This window comes from Lissotriton vulgaris, chromosome 2_2 (assembly GCF_964263255.1).
Source record: "Lissotriton vulgaris chromosome 2_2, aLisVul1.2, whole genome shotgun sequence".
In the NCBI taxonomy this organism is placed as follows: Eukaryota; Metazoa; Chordata; class Amphibia; order Caudata; family Salamandridae; genus Lissotriton; species Lissotriton vulgaris.
Genome location: NC_141688.1, coordinates 38,866,208 through 38,884,616, shown reverse-complemented (window position 1 = coordinate 38,884,616; position 18,409 = coordinate 38,866,208). Strand labels below are relative to the sequence as shown.

The 18,409-nt window shown below is 46.5% G+C and overlaps 1 protein-coding gene across 1 annotated transcript in view; it reads left to right on the top strand.

The window, feature by feature from the left end:
• Positions 1–18,409, top strand: part of HCN4 (hyperpolarization activated cyclic nucleotide gated potassium channel 4) — an 867,966-nt gene that overhangs the window by 55,045 nt on the left and 794,512 nt on the right. The window lies entirely within an intron of this gene.

The window sequence follows — 18,409 nt, the reverse complement described above, 5'->3', positions numbered from 1 at the left end:
ATACGGAAAATATAGGATTAGGTGATGCAACATGTATCTGAGGACACCAAACAGAAGTTTACACCGACGCCTGAACTCTGCCTACTGGGGGTTAACGACAGGACCAAAAGGTGCCAATACTTGTGTAAATTCGTTGATTTAGCACAGATACTATTCAAGGGCAGAATTGTCATGTCCTGGAAAGCAGCAGTTGCCACAAATATTAAGATTCCGTTAAATGACTTGCAAAAGTGGGCTCTATCGGAAGCAAAGGTCATGACAATAATTAGAAAAGAAATTAAGGAGTATGTCTGGCATGGTATGAGATGTCTACATGGCAAGAGTTGAAGCCAAAGACTGCTGTGATATGAACGGGGAAATGCTAGGTCTGTGACTACAGAATATAGAATTGTGTAACAATTCTCGAATAAAGAACAGGAATGTAGGGCGAGAAATAGTTGGGAGACATGTTCACTCGTAAAAAAACCCTCACACCACCTACCTTCTGCAAAAAAAGTTTTTGCGCTCACTCGTAACGTACCTCCCTATCAAGAATTAACTTTCAGTGTAAATGATCACGCCGTTTTTCTTGAAATGTGCCTAACTAAAGCTCTTAACAGCCACACTGTGTTCGCATTGGTTTTCTTCACCGTTTGCTTGTATTTGTTATCTTCTACGGTGCAATTTTGGTTTTCGTTCTTTTTAGTTTAACTTGCTGAGTCACAAGGGCAGCGAGGCGTATAATTGTAAAACACTATTACTTCCCTAGTGTGAAATTGGATGGAAAGATTGCCTAATCATAAAAACTGTAATGTTGACCCAGCAAAATGTTATGTAAATCAATAAAAATGTATTTAAAAACAAACAAAAAAGCTAACAGAAGGTGTGTGCTTTTCTACTGTTGTTGGCTTTAATGTAGTGACGCAGACCGCATAGGTCTATGGTGACTATACTTAGAAGCTGTTATATTGGTTATTGGTTTTTCTAGGCATTGTGATAAAACAGAATAGATAGCTTTCTCTAGGTAGATCAGGATGCGCGCTGGCCTTAGTTGAGGTAAAGTGGTGCATGGCTTTTCCTAGGTATTACTACATGGTTTAATGCCCGAGTACTTTAGTAGCGAGTTAAAGAGGTTGTTTGGTTAATTATATATATTATCGGTTGGTCCTAGGTACCAACTTTTTACGGGGTGTACGAGTTACTCGAGTCACCAATAAAAAGTTTAATTTTTAATTTGTCCTACTTTCGTCTGCCATTTAGCAGATACTCTTTGTGGTGTGTAGTATATTTTTTTAAACTGTGGGTTACTTAATATCACATAGTAATGTTAAATAGTGGGGTGTGTTGTTTTCCAATACATCGAAACGTTCGACGTGTATTGGTCACTGAATATCTAAAAACAATTAGGGTATTTGTCCTATGTTCTGTGCATCTTTACATCTGTGAACGAACACACGTTTTCCTTTTTTTGCACATTCTTTATGGAGGTATGGTTAAACAGTAAACAGATTATTTGAACGTTGTATGTTTGGATAACAGAATGGGTATTTTCTTAGTTATCGTTGAAAAGGAGGCTGTTTGGTTTCCCTGGTATCATTAAAATGTAGAATTTCTGGTCTGTGCTAGGCATCAACAAAAGGTGAAATGTGAGTTTTGCCCCAGGAATCAATGAAACGTGGAAGATGTAGTTAGCATCAGGTGGCATTACAACTGGGTCTCAAAACTTTGAATGTCAGGAGTGTTGGATGCTTTAACCCCAATGTATTTTAGTTGAGATTGTTAAGATGTGACAACAACTGTTTTTTTCCCTCCTTTCTCTTTGGGTTATTTTTAGTTTGGGGGGTGGGGCTGGGGACGGCTTTAGGGCAGTGCAACTGTTGCGGCGGCACTGGGCGCTAACCTGTGGAGGGGGCCAATCTCAGGGGGAGCGCTGTGTTTAACAATAGTTTATGATTGGAGAGATGAAGGGCACTTTTGCCTGGTGGTAGTGAGAGAATCGAGGAGTCAGTCATGGGATGCTGGGGCGCCAAAAATGATTCTCGCATATGGCGCCACTAGTGCTAAAGTCGGCCCTGGGAGGCCTTTGTATATTCCTCCCTGCTCCACAAATTATTTTTTGTCATTGTGCCAGAAACACAACAACCGTTTTCACCCACTCTTGGGATTGTAGGGAGGTTTGATGAGGTTTATTGATGAAGCTGCTTCACCTTTCTCTAGGAACAAGACACTGGATATGTTTGCTTATAAAGATTACCAAGATCAACTCCGCCTTCTTGACTTCCCAGAGGTAGCTAAGGCCAGGCTGGCAATATCTATTCATAGGAGTTAGTGGGAAGGTTAGTTTTAGATACAACATAACAGTTAATCAATCCTTCCTTCTTCTTTATCTATTTGATAGTTTACATTTCCAGTCGAAATGCTGAACAACAGGACGAAGTTGGTAAATAACATGACACACAGTTAGGGTTTAGAGCACAAACCAGAGAGGATCATTGAGAAATCTTTGTGATGAGTGATCAGCTAAACAAATATAACATATCATTTCTCAATAAACCTGTTTGCAATTCCGATGTTAAATACATTTTAGTAATTCTGCCTCTCTGATTTCACAATATGGATCATCTTGCTTGTTTTAAATTAATTGATTATGGGGCAGCCTCAGATATCACCAAGGCTCAGTTTCAGGTTCTCCCAATTTTCGTGCCCTTTTCCACATCGGAGATCTGTGAAACATACGACAAAGTTCCCCACATTCAGTACATAGTCCTCTTGACTAGCACCACATCAAGAACCAGCTATTCTTGGCAGGCACGGCCCGTGCCGGGCGTTATACTGGGGCGGTGACGTCAGGCAGGGGAGGGTCAGGGTGGGGGGTTGTAAAATGAGGGATATGGACCATTAGAGGTAAGTACCGATAAAAATAAATAAAACGACTTTCGTTGCCCACACTGCATCGCCAAATGTGATGCAGCGTGGGCAACGAAATTAGTTTTTTTTTTTCCGGTACTTACCTTTAATGGTCCATATCCCGCATTTTACAACCCCCCCCACCCTGACCCTCCCCTGCCTGAGGTCACCGCCCCCGTATAACGCCCGGCACGGGCCGTGCCTGATTCTTGGCGATCATATGGAAATGACTTGCGCTCTTTGGCCGAATAGGCTGAAGAAGTCCTGTGCCCTAGTGAAATAGGAATACATTCTATTGCCACCCTAACAAAACCCTGACTTCAATGACAATGTGGAATTTTGATATCTTCTAATGGATACTTCTATCTGCAGATTCCTCAGCTTAGAATATCTTAACAGAGGCCAGACTGGATCTGGAGAATTTTGTGGCAGTGCTCCTGCGCACTGTTCTGACTCCGTTCTGCCCGCCTTGGAAAGTGATAGAGCAGGGCCGCATATTAGCACCACACCTGCATTTCCTTTTTAGGGCGAGGCCTCCGCCACTGCCGCAGGCAGTGGGAGGAGTCCGATTCCATCTTGTAAGCGCTGAGAAAAGCACTTGTTTCTATGCCTTTCGATGTGGATTCAGAGATCTGCTCCTAACTTTGTTGGTCTTCCGACTGCTTCACAAGTTTCCACAGCAAATGAATGAAATAGTCTTGTATAATGCAACAGCTGCTCTCTGATATGCACCCCGGCACTGTGAGCTGGGGAGATGGGGAGATAGCAAATTGCTTAAAAATTGAAAAAAATTGCTTTTTGTTTTAAAAAATATATATATTCACAGTAGGAGCCTGTCTTAGAAAAGGTGATAAAGTGTTCCAAGACTTGGCTGCCAGGCAGGAAAAGGAGTGACCTCCCATCCTAGCCCTTATAATCTTGGGAGTTTTCAAAAGGCCTAAAGCGGGTAAGCACAGTGCACATGTGGGGTGTCTGTATCTTAAAACGCCCGTGGAGGTAGGCTGGCTCTTAGTACGCAAGGCCCTCAAGGTAATAAGCAGGGACTTGTAAAGAATTCTCTTCTCGACTGAGAGCCAGTGTAAATTCCTCATCCTCTGGCTCAGCGTGTGTCTGCAAGATAGGTTGACAATGAGCCTCACCATAGCGTTCTTAACCCTTTGCAATCTGTTGATCAGTCTGTCTGAAGCTCCCAGTTAAAGAGTGTTGGACTAATTCAACCTGGGAGATATTAAATGAAAGAACTTTATGATTTCATCATGCCAAAGCATGTGCCTACTACTGCCTGAATCTGTGGTTCAAAGGAGAGAGGATGTGGTCTCACGGCTAGACTGCCGGCTTGGAGCTGGGAAACCAAGGTTCGAGCCTCGGGGTTGACTCCACATCCTGTGATTCTGGGCAAATCAATTAATCTCCCAGTGCCTACCAAAAAAATGGATGTGTCCTTGTATAACGTAACTGGTGCTCATGTAAAGTGCTCCAATACCTTCAGGTTGAGTTCGCGCTATATAAATCTGCAACAACAAAAAACAAGCATTTACAATGCAATTGTCTCGTCTTTGATAAAAATTAGAGCTTTTGGCATTGCAAATGTCATTTTTTTCATTTATTGTTTTATTTTTATACCCATAAATATATGGCATTGTCATTTACAATGGCAATAGGTAAGCTTTAGAGAGTAGTAGAGTGTATTAGCAGTGATTAATAGTTAGTAGAGAGTGACTAGTTGATTAATAGAGCCACACACACACAGAGCCACACACAGAGCCACACACACACAGAGCCACACACAGAGCCACACACAGCCACACACACAGAGCCACACACACACAAAGCCACACACACACAGAGCCACACACACACAGAGCCACACACACACACAGCCAAACACACACACACACACAGAGCCCCACACAGACACAGCACCCTTCCCCACACACACAGAGCCCCACACACACACAGAGCCCCACACACACACACAGAGCCCCACACACACACACACACACAGAGCCACACACACACAGAGCCACACACACACACACACAGAACCACACACACACACACAGAGCCCCCCACACACACAGAGCCCCCCCACACACAGAGCCCCCCACACACACAGAGCCCCCACACACACAGAGCCCCCCCACACACACAGTGCCCTCCCACGCACACACACAGAGCCACACACACACACAGAGCCACACACACACACAGAGCCACACACACACACAGAGCCCCCCCACACACAGAGCCCCACACACACACACACAGAGCCCCATACACACACACTCAGAGCCCCTCACACACACACACAGAGCCCCACACACACACAGATCCTCACACACAGCCTCACCTGAAATATTCCTTTTATGCATGAGCATATTACACTGCATTAAAATTACACTTTGAATAGAATCTGTGAAGTTTTCTAGATTTGTATGAACAACACAACAATAAAACATCCTGAGATATTTAAATGTGGTTAAACAAAGCTGTAGAATTATGGAGGCATCCGAGAGGCTGTCAGCAGGGCGAGTGCCGACTGGGCTGGGAGTCCAACAGCTCACAACAGGGGTGGGGGTGCCCTGCCCTGCCGGGGGTGGAGGGGAGGGGGCACCTCTCTCTCCTGCCACAGGGAGAGCGCCTCCCTCCCTGTTCTGTTATTGGAAAGGAGGGGTGGATTTTTGTGGAGGGGGCTTTGTCTGCACTTGGAGAGCAATGAACCAAGAGCGTCTCGTTCACCCTCCCCGGGGCCGTCGGCTCTGCGCCCTGAAGCAGGCAGGGTGCGTGTGTGGCACAGGGAAACACAGAGGGCAGCACGCAGCGCCAGCAGCAGGCAGCCGCACACCGGCTGGTGAACCAGAGGGCGCACCCCCCCAATACACATATCTGGTGAGCCCCCGGCTGCACAGGTCACGCCCCCACTCCCAAAAGGGACACATCTGGTGAACCCGAGGGCCCACTCCCGGCTGTACAGGTCAAGCAGCCGCATGTGGACACATCTGGCGAAGCCGAGTGCGCAGTCCCACAGCCACCCCAGGGACACATCTGGTAAACTTGAGAGCCCATTTCCAGCTGCACTGGTCACCTCCAGCCACCCATGGTAATATCTCGGGGTACCCCAGGAAGCACAGCTGCCCATATCTTACATCTGGGGGTTCCCGCCAGGACACAGACCTCGCACCAGCCCACGGGCACACCAGGCGCAACCGATAGCTCCTGGCGCCCCTGCACATGAGACACCCCGAGACTGATGCATCTGACTCACCAGTTGCATGCAGCAGAAGCCCACCAGCGTGCAGCGGCCGTTGCACTTTGCCATGGTGTAAATCCTCAGCCAGTCGGCGGTGAAGGGTTCTCTCTCTCCGGAGGGCGGTTTCCTCTGAACCCTGGGCTGGGCTACCCTCAGTGGCTGGTGCCTAGCAGCTGCGCCCGCATGCCCATCATTCAGCCTTGCCCTGCCGGGTGGCCATCAGCGGGCCTCTTCGCAGGCTGGCTCTCCCCGGCCCTGCCACACCTCTCTTGCATCCACGGGCTGGGGGGTGTCAACAGCCTGCCATGCATGTGAGAGCCAGCCCCAGCTCCAGCTGCTGCTGCCTGCTCACGCAGGGACGGACTCCCCGCGCACCGAGCTGCACAATTGCAATACAGATTGGCTGCACTCCTCGGCTGCTTTCTTAGTTGTGTACACCAGGCAGGAGGGGGAGGGACGGAAGAAGGACGGAAGGAGGGAAAGGGGCCAAAATCTGCGCAGGAAGAGGGAGGTACAGGCAACTAATCCGAGCTCGGAGTGCTGCTGCGAAAGGACAGGGGAAACCCGTCTCCAGACTGCGTAGGCATCAGGAAGGGATATGTGATACCAAGAGCTGCTGTGTGCGGTACTCTGCCGTGAAACAGGGAAACAAAGTGATGGGTGGAATAGGACAGAGTGGGCCAAGGCTCTCTATGGAGTGAAAGGACAGAAGCATTGTATGTAGGCTCTGCTTGTTGAGGTGTGAAAAGACAGGGGGATTCCATCCTGCTTGTGCTAAGGTGTGAAACAAGCGCTCGCCATCTCCGGAAGGCAAGAGAGGAGTGCTCCACACCACCATGTTTCTCCGAGGTCAAGCAGAAATGCCTCAGAGAAACGCCCCGTCATTTTCAGACTGGGGGCGTGTTTTTCTTTCTCTCCTCCTCCCATTGGCTGGAATGTAAAATTCCAGCCAATGGGAAGAGGAGAGAAAGAAACTAAAAAACACACCCCTCAATCCGAAAAAGACAGGGCTTAAATGGAAAGACGCCCGTCTTCTCCAATGGCTGGCCTCCGTTTAGGAAGCCAGACAATGGAGAAGAGGGGCGGGTTCAAGCCCCACTCTGTAAAACATAAGATCTCGCCAGCGAGACTGCGCAAGTGCAGCCTACGCAGGCCAAGACCTAAAAAGGATAGGTCTTGTTCAAACTTAACTCCTAGGTTCCTTACCACTGCGGATGGGGCAGTTCTGAAGGCCACCAGTTCTGTCAGTCCTGGGGTAGGAGTTCCGGAGGAAAAGCATCTCAGATCTCTCCCCGTTCACTTTGCGACAACTCTTCGTCATCCAGTCTACTACTCCATTGAGGCAGCCCTGGATTTTTTTAGTGATTGAGTGTTCTATCTGATTGAAGGAAAGCATCAGCTGGGTGTCATCCGTGTATGAAACAACCTTGAAACCCCATGTTTCCACTGTCAATAGGCCATGTGGCAGTTAACCAGTGATGGACTCTGGGCCGAGCTTTGCAGGAAACTGTGCGCCAGTTGCCGGTAGGAAGAGAGGAAAGGAGTCAGCCTGATATCTATCAACTAAAATGGACCTTAGCCAGTGCCATGCCTGTGTGCTTGGGAATCATGTCACCACCAAATCTGACAAGTTTCAAATTGTACGGCAATTGCAGGAAGCAGGCGTTGGTCACCGACCTGTACAAGACGTGCCTTTGGTGCTTGTGCTCCAGACACAACTGTAAGTCATGTGATAAATGCACCCTCATACACCCAAACGATTTGAGAGAGGGAGGCAAAGTTGTATGTCGCTGAAAACAAGAAGTTGCAGTCTTCGCCCAGATCTCGCAACCGCTTCAAGCCGTGGGCCCAGTTCCAATCACATGGCCATTCCCACTGCCACTTTACTTCCTGCTAGAAATGCTCAAGTGAGCAGAAGTCCATGTCCTAGTGTAAGCATAAGAGAGCTATGGGTACCCAACCCCATCCCGCCACTCTTGCTCCAAAGAGACGGTGCAGGGGTGTCAACATTGAAATCATGCCCCCTAGGTCACACTCCATGGAGCTGATTCCTCAGTTTGTCAGGACACCCCAGAGTTCCTCGGATCGTCATCAACCCCACAGCAGTTCTTGAAATTTAGGGGCTATTCTAGGGGGCTTGCATATAGTTAGAGACAGCTTCCCAGCCAGTGATGCGGCAGATAATACTATCCTTTTGGGACCACGACCGTGACCAGCAGGGTCAGCAGTCCTCTAACTACTCTTCCCCTTCAACAAATGCCAGCAAACTATGTAGTTTGCCCTTGCAACGCATGCCTAACCACTAGGGAGTAGGATTGAGCACTCCCGGGTTGGTGATTCATCAAGTCTGACAAATGGGTCATGCAAATTGTTCAAAAAGACAGTGCCCTACCTTTTCTCTCCTCCCTGCCTAATATCCCATTTATCCCAGAACGAATTTCGGGGTGAGCATCTCTCTGTAAAGGTTGGGGTTGTGTTCCTCTGGGTCATCCGATGCTCAGTAGGTCCACCTCTTGATAGCCTCAAATCTGCTTGCTGTAATAGCCCACAATATTAAGGTGATCAAGCGAGGGAAAGGCAGGAATGGAACAGCAGGGAAGGAGATTCTCTGACTATGCAATCTAGTTCAAGAATAACTCAGTATACCTGTAAACAATACAAAGCCCCTGTATCAATATGCGAACTTGATGTCATCTCTTAGACATATATTTGTAATTAGAGTATTTCACAAAGATCTCTCATCACTAGCAAGTGACAAATTAGATTAAAGGGATACCACTTGTGACTGAAAAGAAAAGATAGCAGAATCTTTAATAGATATAATTCACAGCAACTCTCCACCTACTCCCCCTGTTAATATATATTTGGGAAATGAAGATACCCACCTAGCACAAATACATGCCTTGCATCACAGGGAGTGAAACTTATTCAATTAGGACTCACAATAATCCCTGGTCAAAACGGCAGAAAGGAAAAGTAAATCGACTTCGAATAATACCACCTCGTATATTTTGTAGCCATGATAAGAAACGAAAACACAAACAGTATTCCTTTTATACCAATCAGAGAAAGATTTGTTTAACACCTTTTTGCAGTTTCAGAGCAGTTTGTTGTTGAGCAAAGATATCCCCATTAGTAATCAAAAGGGTAGATTGGTTGCCTTCAGGGCCTGACTGGGAACCAAACCGCCCTGGCAAAGTGCTCAGCCGGCCCCCTCCAACCCCCAGGGGTTGGGGGTGCGACGCGCTCTTTGTCAGGGCCGGTTTCGGCCCTGTAACAAAAACGACCCCCAGAGGCCCAAAACGGACCCCCACCCTTGCGGCGCACCGGGGGTTTGCCCGGTGCCCGCAACGGACAGTCCGGGCCTGGTTGCCTTGACTTGGAGGCTGACAAGCGACTGAGGAATTGTCTCTGGTTTCTTTCTTTTATGTAACAAACACGGTCTCTAATGATTTCCAAAAAACAAACATACAGGAAGCACAGAACAAACTCCTCCCCCAAGGATCCACATAGCGGGTAAACGCGCACAGCATGAAATCCAAATTACCCCAGTTAAGCTTACAAACAAACATTTGGTGCAAGCACCCTTACTACACTAAGTCTCACACAGGAAGCTGCAGCCACCAGACAAACAGCAAATCCGGGACCACCTGCACCCAGGGCTTTAAGTGGGATGAAAAAACTGGGGGGTTGCGCAAAAGGGCGAGGTCAATGCAACTAAGGGCTTGGCTTAAAAAGGCATAAGCTAAAAATCTGTGCTTAGCATAGTGTGCCGCCCGACTTGTATTTTGTTGTTTCTGTCATTGCATCCAGATGTATTTAGCTACAACAAGTAACATCATACCGACAACAAGGCAGGACTATTGGATTTGTCAATGTTTGTTTGTTGCATAAGATAGATAAGTAGCAACTATGGCTTGTTGTATAAAATATTGAAAAAGCTTCCACTTAAAGCCCTTCTGACACCACGACGATGTTGCTGCTCCTGTGTTTCAAAAAGAGAAGGGAAATCGAGAGAGAAAATGACTCTCTTCAAAGGATTTCCCTTCTCCTACAATGCTACCTGGCCGTAACTTCTTCACTAGTGAGAAGAGCATTGTGAGCAGGCACACATCGATGTGTCTGCGGTCACTGCAGTCCAGTGCCAGGGCACAAAACAGAGCCCGATACAGAGCCGTTTTGAGGCGTGCTATGAAAAACTGTTGGTGCTCAGACACAGTGAGACCCGGCCCACTTAAAGCCCTGCCTGCACCGCTAGGGTGACCAACCGTCTGTAAATTTCACGGACAGTCCGTAATTGGGACCTCACTTCCGTTGTGCGTGAGGATCCCTTTTACGGACGCCTTTTGTCCGTAATTTTGGCCTTGGAGGAGCAGCACTGCTCCCATGTGAGAAGCCTCACATGGGGGCGCCTCGCGCTCCTCCTGGAGCACAAGAGCAGCCCCACCCACCCATTGAAATTCTGTATACGCCTGATTGCCACACACAGAATGACAATGTGGCAGTCTGCATGTGTTAAAGCATGTGGCGGCCTCCTCCTACCTTAATGTACAGCAGGGCAATCTGTTAAAAAAAAAAGGTGAAACGCACATGCTGCAACGTGAAAAAAACTGTTCATTTAAAGAAGCCTGAAAAACAAGTTAAAAAGAAGGGGTTATCGTTCTTTTACTGTCCTATCATTTTGGAACTGAAGTATTTTCTATATTATATTCAACAAAGCCCTGGTTACTGCTTTTTCATTTTAAGCAACTAACACCCATTGACAAAGCCAATAGTCCTGGCTTCTTGTTGGTGTAATGACATTTGCTGTATTATACATCTGGCTGCAATGACAGAAAAAACATAATACGAGTAGGGCGGAAGACTATGCTAAGCGTAGATTTTTTGCCTAGGTGTTTTAAACCACGCCCTTTGAAGAGACCCCCACGTTTTTTTTACACCACTTAAAGCCCTGAAAAAACACCATGTCACAGTCACCTCACATCCTGGCACTGTGCATCATGTGTGACTCATGACTTTTTCAGATTGCCTATGTGCAGGGGCATATTGAACCCTCCCCCACCCCTTGCTTTAGGAACTACAGCGAGGTGAAGTTCTTGATAGGCCTCTTCTGTCTGCGACTCTGCAGACAACGGCTCAGCTCATAATGTGAAAAGGTGGGAAAGTAAATAAGTAAAGGAATGTGTGAATTACTGAAAGGAAAGGATGAATGGATGAATGAAAGGGTGAATGGATAGATAATGACAGAAAGGATGGATGAATGAGTGAATGAGTGGAAGTATGGATGAGCGAAAAGGTAAATAGATGGTTGTATGGGTGGAAGGATAGATGATGGGCAAGTGAATGGGTGTATGGATGAGTAAGTGAATTGATGGGTAAAAGGGTGAATGGCTGGATGGGTGAGTGAATAGATGGATGGGTGGAAGAGTGGATGGATGACTGTACGGATGGATGGGGTGAAAGGGTGGGTAGATGAATGATGGATGAGTGAAAGGGTGGATGAAGGGATGGATGAGTGAAATGATGGATGGAAGGAATATATGGTGGATAGGTTTGCAAATGGTTGAAAATGTTTGGATCTAGATGGGCACACAGATGGAAGGACAGAATGAATGGTGAAAGACTGAATGATGGATGAAATAATGATTACACCTTGTAACACCCATTATCTTAAGTAACATTTCCTATACAATGACTTTCACGTTACTATGAGTCATTGTCTCTATATAATGTGTGCGTGATGTAACGTACTCAGACACCCTGCCCTACAAACTTGGGATGAGTAACACTATAAAAGAAATTAAATACACATGAGAGACGGTCTAAGTGAAGATGAGGGGCACGAATGGAGGGTGGTAGCAAGGCCGGACTGGCCGGACCAGGCATTGGGTGTTTCACTGCGAGGCGGAAAGGGGGGAGGGAGTGGTTTTGTTACTGGGGGCTGGCACTGCAAAACTCCTAGTATATCCAGTAGTTTTCAATCAACAATAAAAGCGGCCTCACTTCTATTCATGTGTGGTTCACCATTGTCTGGTGACTAATGCACCTGCTGGAACGAGATGCAAATTTTGAATCGTCTAAGGTAGCAAGCTGCAGCCCTACTGAAAAACCGTGACACGCATGATTGTCTCAACCTAATATAAACTTATTTTGACTTGTACTTAGGTGGTTGTCTATTTACTTACTTATATACTATTGTGCGACCACCTCTGACGTGTCTGTAAAATGTAACTTTTGTCCCGAAGTTTTGTCCTGAATTTTGACCCTTTGTCCTGAATTTTTGTCCTGAATTTTGTCCCTTTGTCCTGAATTTTTACATTCACCGTCCTGAATTTTCACCAATGCCAGTTGGTCACCCTATGCACCGCAATGACCACGGAAACAGTTTATATTTCTTTCGTGTTGAACTCTGACCCGCGAAGAAGTTCCTCTTCCGGTATCAAGGTGAATGGTTGAATCTTGGGAATTGTAGTCTGTATTTCCCTAGCATTCAACCCTTCACTCGCGCTTCACAAATTTTGCAATTGGTGAAACAGCGAAACCACCCTGGCGATTTCGCACAATGGTTCCACTGCTATCACCCTTTCTTACATTTATTATAATCAATCATCATATAATGGAGGAGCATGGAATTGTATTAAATGAAATAGAAGAAGTATGGAATTTCAGTAAATTCAATGGTTATACTTCATTCGTATACAATGGGTATATCATTAAGAATGATTTGTCTCGGATATAAATTGACTATTGTTTTGTTTGATGAAAAATTATAATAAATGATTATTGGACAATCAATTTTGGAGATTTTGTTTTGCTTGACTCGCATCCTAAAGCCAGGAATGAACCTCTGTGGATTTTCTTTCCTTCCCTTGTGCACAGTAGGCCTTCATCCCAGTTGGCATTTGTGCTTAATTTAAGCTAGTGGTTTCCGGTGCTTGGCACCAGCACTTAATTGCCTACCCTGGCATTTATGACAGTCTGCCACATGGCTGCACTAGTTGGGTGATTTAGAGATGAGCAGAACAACAGTTATTTATTAATTGAATATATGTTAATAATGACTAATACCTGCTGCCCAAGCCATTCTTATAACTCTGGGGCCTGTAATAATCTGAATTGTCCCACTTGTAGCAGTGTGATGGTTAGTAGTTGTGTTGATACTGTCATTGGCAGCACTGGCAGTGGCAATGGGTGTTCAAGCTGCAGTGGCCTGTTGATGAGGGCCCATACACTTCATTTTTTACACATTAAGCACTAGTTAGCGTGCAGCAATATTTTTGGTTCTGTTTTGAAAATCTGGGATGATTCTGGCTCTCTTGCGCCTATGTTGCACATCCTTGCTCTAAAGAAAGCGCTATGCTCTCAGAGTCACACGAACAATGCTGTTGGCATGCTCAACTTCAAGCTAAATATGTACCTTGGAAAAAGAAGCACTCCACTAAGATTCCAAGCAGGGGTGTCAAACGTTGATCCAGGAAGGCAGAATCTAGAATAGATAGTCCTAATTTCTACTGACTAAATGAATTAATGAGTTTCATTTAAAAATGTTTAGATAAAATAACTTGCACTGTGTATATTTCCTGAAATTCGGCATTCCTGGACCTACCCTGGATACAGTTGCTCAAAGTCTGCAGCTTTCTCCTGGGAGTAACACAAATTGTGAGGCAGGACGCAGAAGGAAAGCCGCTGTTGGCACATGCAAGCCCAGACTGTGCATGGATACGTTTTAAATAATGCAGTGTGCCTGCGGTAAGCCTAGTGTAGGCGTGTGTTGATGATGACTACAAATTACAGCCGTGGAACAGCTCTGTTGTGACATTACCGCTAAACGTGTGACTCAGATTGTCATATAACACAGTCGATGTGTGCCAGTCTCATCAGACTCAGTCTAGCGATGCTTTGTAAAAGGAAGAACATATTGAAAATGCACAACTCGTTTCCCTGATAAATCAAGTCTCAACTTTCGACTGTTCCAAGGATTTATCCACAAACTTTGCATGCGCTCCCTTGGGCTTTGTTAGTAAATCTCTCCCTTCCACCCTGAGTTTATTCAACCAGCACCTACCTCTGTTCTCTCCTAGGACTTGAATTCCACCAGTTCCTCGTCGTCTATTTCCTAGGGCCATCATTTTCATTCATCTTTCATCTCTCTTCTCTCTCGGATTTTAATCGGTACCACTTCAGTCCTCGTACCCGTGTTTTAATTCCGTTTTACTCACACGCCAGTGCATTACTTTCCCCAACCCTCCTCTCCTCTCACGTGCTTAATTTCCCCCCAGTTCTCGTCTCTCTTTTTACATGGGGTGAAATTTATTTATTTTATTTATTTATTTTTAAGGTTTTATATAGCGCGGACAAGATCTTTGCAGATATCAGAGCGCTTCACAGAAACAGGAGGTAGGGTAGACAAACTCTTGAAAACAATATAATATTCGGTAGTGAGTGAGTTGCAAGGTAGGGTAGCAATCGCATAAGAGTATACACACTAATAACAATCAGGAAACCAATAATATAGAAGCTGTGCAATGTCTTTGCTCCAGTAGCGATTGAATAAGATTATAGCACCCCAGAGGGTGAGTAAACACACTGTTGAAAACAGTATAGTAGTCAGTAGTAAGTGGATTACAAGTTAGTAGAGCAATCAAAACATAGTGTAAACCCTAATAAACAATCTGGAAATCAGTAATATAGAATCCGTGCAATGACTTTGATCCAGTAGCAATCAAACAAGAGTATAACACAGATAAACACTCAGGTAGCTGATAATATAGGAGCCGTGTAATGTCATTGTTCCAGTAACAATAGGGTTCAGGTGAACTTAGCCATAAGGATGGCTTTTACCTCTTTCTTGAAGAGTACAGTGGAGGGGATAAGCCTAGTTTCTGGCGGGAGTGCATTCCAGATCCTAGGTGCCATTCCTGAGAAGGAGCGTTTGTATGTTTTTTCCTTCCGGAATCTACGAGGTTTCAGGAGGAGGTTTTTTGTGCTTCCGTTGGATCTTGAGCCTCCTGATATAGTCAGCTTGTGAGTGAGGTAGTTGGGTGACTTGTGGTGTACGGCCGAGTGTGTCATACAGGCAATTTTCAGCTGAACTCTGGCTTCAAAAGGCAGCCAGTTCAGGGCTTTTAAGTCAGGGGATATATGCGAGTGTTTTCTTGAGCCAGTGATGAGTCTCGCGGCCGCGTTCAGAGAGGCTCTTAGTGGTGCCGTTGTTGTTAGGGGGAGCTCGCTGAGAGCCACGATTCCGAAGTCTATGCGAGGAATGACTAGGGCTTGTACAACAGTTTGGAAGTCCTTGGGTGGTAGGAAGGGTTTGAGTTTTCTCAGAGTGTTGATTTGGAAGTTGGCTCCTTTAGTTGCTTTGCTAATATGCTGCTGCATGTTGAGATTGGAGTCAAGTGTGATGCCAAGGGATTTCGCAGAGTCCACGATGGTGGGCTGGACATTGAGTGCGGTTAGATGATTGAGCCAGGTTTGGGTGATGGCCTTTTTCGCAGGAGGTGAGATCAGAAGGAACTCAGTTTTCAGAGCATTTAGTTTGAGGTGATTATCGGCCAGCCATGCTTGGGTGTTTCTTAGTGTGGCGTTCAAAAGTTTGATGTGTTCCGGGTATTGTAGCTTGAGGTAGAGTTGAGTGTCATCGGCGTACATATGGAAGTGTACATTTGATGCTTGAAGCAAGGTAGTGAGTGGTTCCATGACGAGGTTGAACAATGTGGTGGATAGGGAGGAACCTTGAGAGATGCCTAGTGTTACGGGCACAGGTGAGGACAATGTGTTGTTGATCTTGAACTTCTGAGACCGGTTGTGTAGAAAGGACGTGAACCATTTGAGAACAGTCCCGGATATGCCCATTCTGGTATTTAACAGCTCCAGTAGATTCTCGTGTTTGACCGTATCAAATGCTGAGGAGAGATCAAGAAGGATGAGGAGGCAGGACTCATTGTGATCAAGGATTTGGAGGGCTTCATCAATTATGTGTGTCATAGCCGTTTCCGTGCTATGTTTTGCTCTGAATCCTGATTGGTGAGGGTTGAGGAGGTCAAACTGATCAATGTGTTTTGTCAATTGGAGTTGTACGCATTTTTCTAGCAATTTGGCCAGAGTGGGGATATTGGTGATAGGGCGGTAATTGTTTAGGTCGGCCGGGTCAGCTGTGGGTTTCTTGAGTATAGGCGTGACTTGCCCTATCTTGAGGGAGTCTGGGATGAGTCCTTGTTGAAGGGAACCGTTGATGATTTTAGTCCAGAGTGGGAGGAGCAGGGGGGTGAGGGCTTTGACAGCATTGGCAGGTAAGGGGTCTGTGAGGTGATTAGCGGGCTTCAAGGTGCCGAGCAGTTTGTGAATTGATTCTTCAGAATAGGTGTCGAAGGACGTCCATGCAGCGTTGTTTTTAGGTTGAGTGTTAGTTATGCAGATGGAGCAGGAGTATCGACTTACATCCTTGAGGAGATCACTTCTTATATTGTCGGTCTTTTGCTTGAAGAAAGCAGAAAAGTCTTCACAGCTTGGAATATCATTTGTTGAGCTGTTAGGTTGTAGAGGTTGCATCTTGGTTTGGGTTTTGACTAACTCGAACAGTTTTCTTGGTCGTTTTTTTGCTTGGTCCAGCTGTTGGCTAAAGAAGACTGATTTCGAGCGTTTGATTTTTCTGAAGTAGGCGTTTCTCTTATTCTTAAGCGTTTTAAGGTGCAGTGCTGAGGGGTCAGATCTCCACGTGCGCTCTGCCATGTGCATAGCACGTCTGTCTTCATTGAGTCTACCATCATACCGTGGGTTCGAGTTCTTGGTGGAGACTCTCTTCAGTTGCAGGGGTGCGGCTTCATTGATTATTGAAGTCATAGTGTCTAGATAGAGGTCGGTCAGAGAATGAACATCAGAGACGCCCGTCGGGGGAAGTAGGAGACTGCCTGTGTGGGCAGGCAAGGAGTTTAGGTTAAGATTCTTCATGTCCCTCTTCCAGATCTTGGTTTTGGTAGGTTGAGCCGGGTTAAGTTTGACCTTTTCGTTGATGAAGAAGGTGATAATGTGGTGGTCTGACCAGTCACAGGGTTGGATTGCCTCCAGCTGGGTAGAGTCTTCTTTGGTGATGATAAGGTCGAGGATAGAGCCTTTTTCATGTGTTGGACGGTTGCAGATTTGGGTGAGGTCAAGCGCGTTGAGGAAAGTTTTAAGGCTATTCACCACAGCGTCTTTCTGGTCGTTCCAGTGGAGGTTGAAGTCTCCCAAGTAGATTTGAGTGATCTGTCGACCGGCGTTGGTGGTTATCGTGTCCATGAGTTATTGGGAGAAGGTGAGGTTGTCCCCGGGTGGGTGGTAGATGACATGTAGGGAGCATACAGGTATGCCCTCGCTAGTAATATCGAGGCAGATGAGTTCGCAGGAGGTGAGGGAGGGGGAGGGACCTTTAGTAACAGCGAGGTTGCTCCTATAGATGCATGCGATTCCCCCGCCCGTCTTGCCATTTCTGTCGAGTCTAATAATGTGATAGTTGGGGGGGACTAGTATGTCCATTATAGGTGTGGAGGCTTCAGTTAGCCACGTTTCAGTCAGAATGGCTAGATCGAGGTCCATTGATAAGATGAGATCCGCGATACCGGAGGAGTGTCTCGGGCCGATCTGCAGTTGAGCAGGATACACTTTAGTCTGGGGGTGAGGAGAGTGGACGAGTGTTCTAGGGAGAGGGGGACTTTTGTGAGATTACTGGGGACGGAGCTTCTGTTGCTCAGTGTGGGAGGCCTTAGGGGATTTGTGAGAATCGTGGGTATGGGAAGGTGTGTGGTGGGTGGGTGTTTTGTGGGACCTGGGCCATATGAACGGAGTAGAGTGTATAAGTCTCGATCAGAGAGGGGGTTTAGGGTGCGACGGGGGCGGCCGGTGGCCTTGCGATCGGGGATAGAGGGCCAGCGTGGGGAGTGATGAGTGAAATGGTTTGAAGGGCGGGTGGTGTACTTGTTGGGCGCGGAAGTGGTGGGTAGGGGGTGTCTGGGGTGTGCGAAAAGAAGTTCTTTGATGGTGTGAAGAACTTCTATGACTTGTAGGATAGTGGATATGATCATGTCCAGGGTTGGATTGGGGATGGTATTGGGACTGAGAGCAGTGGGTGAGTGATTGAGTGGGGCAATGGGATGGGCAATGGATCGATTGGGGCGGGATGTGCACGCGACGGTGCAGGGCTCTGCCGCCGTAGTGGGTGGGGTGGCATTCGATGGATGAGAGAGTTTGTGAGTAAGGGGCGTGGATGAGGAAGGGGGGAGGTTGGTAGCGTAGGTG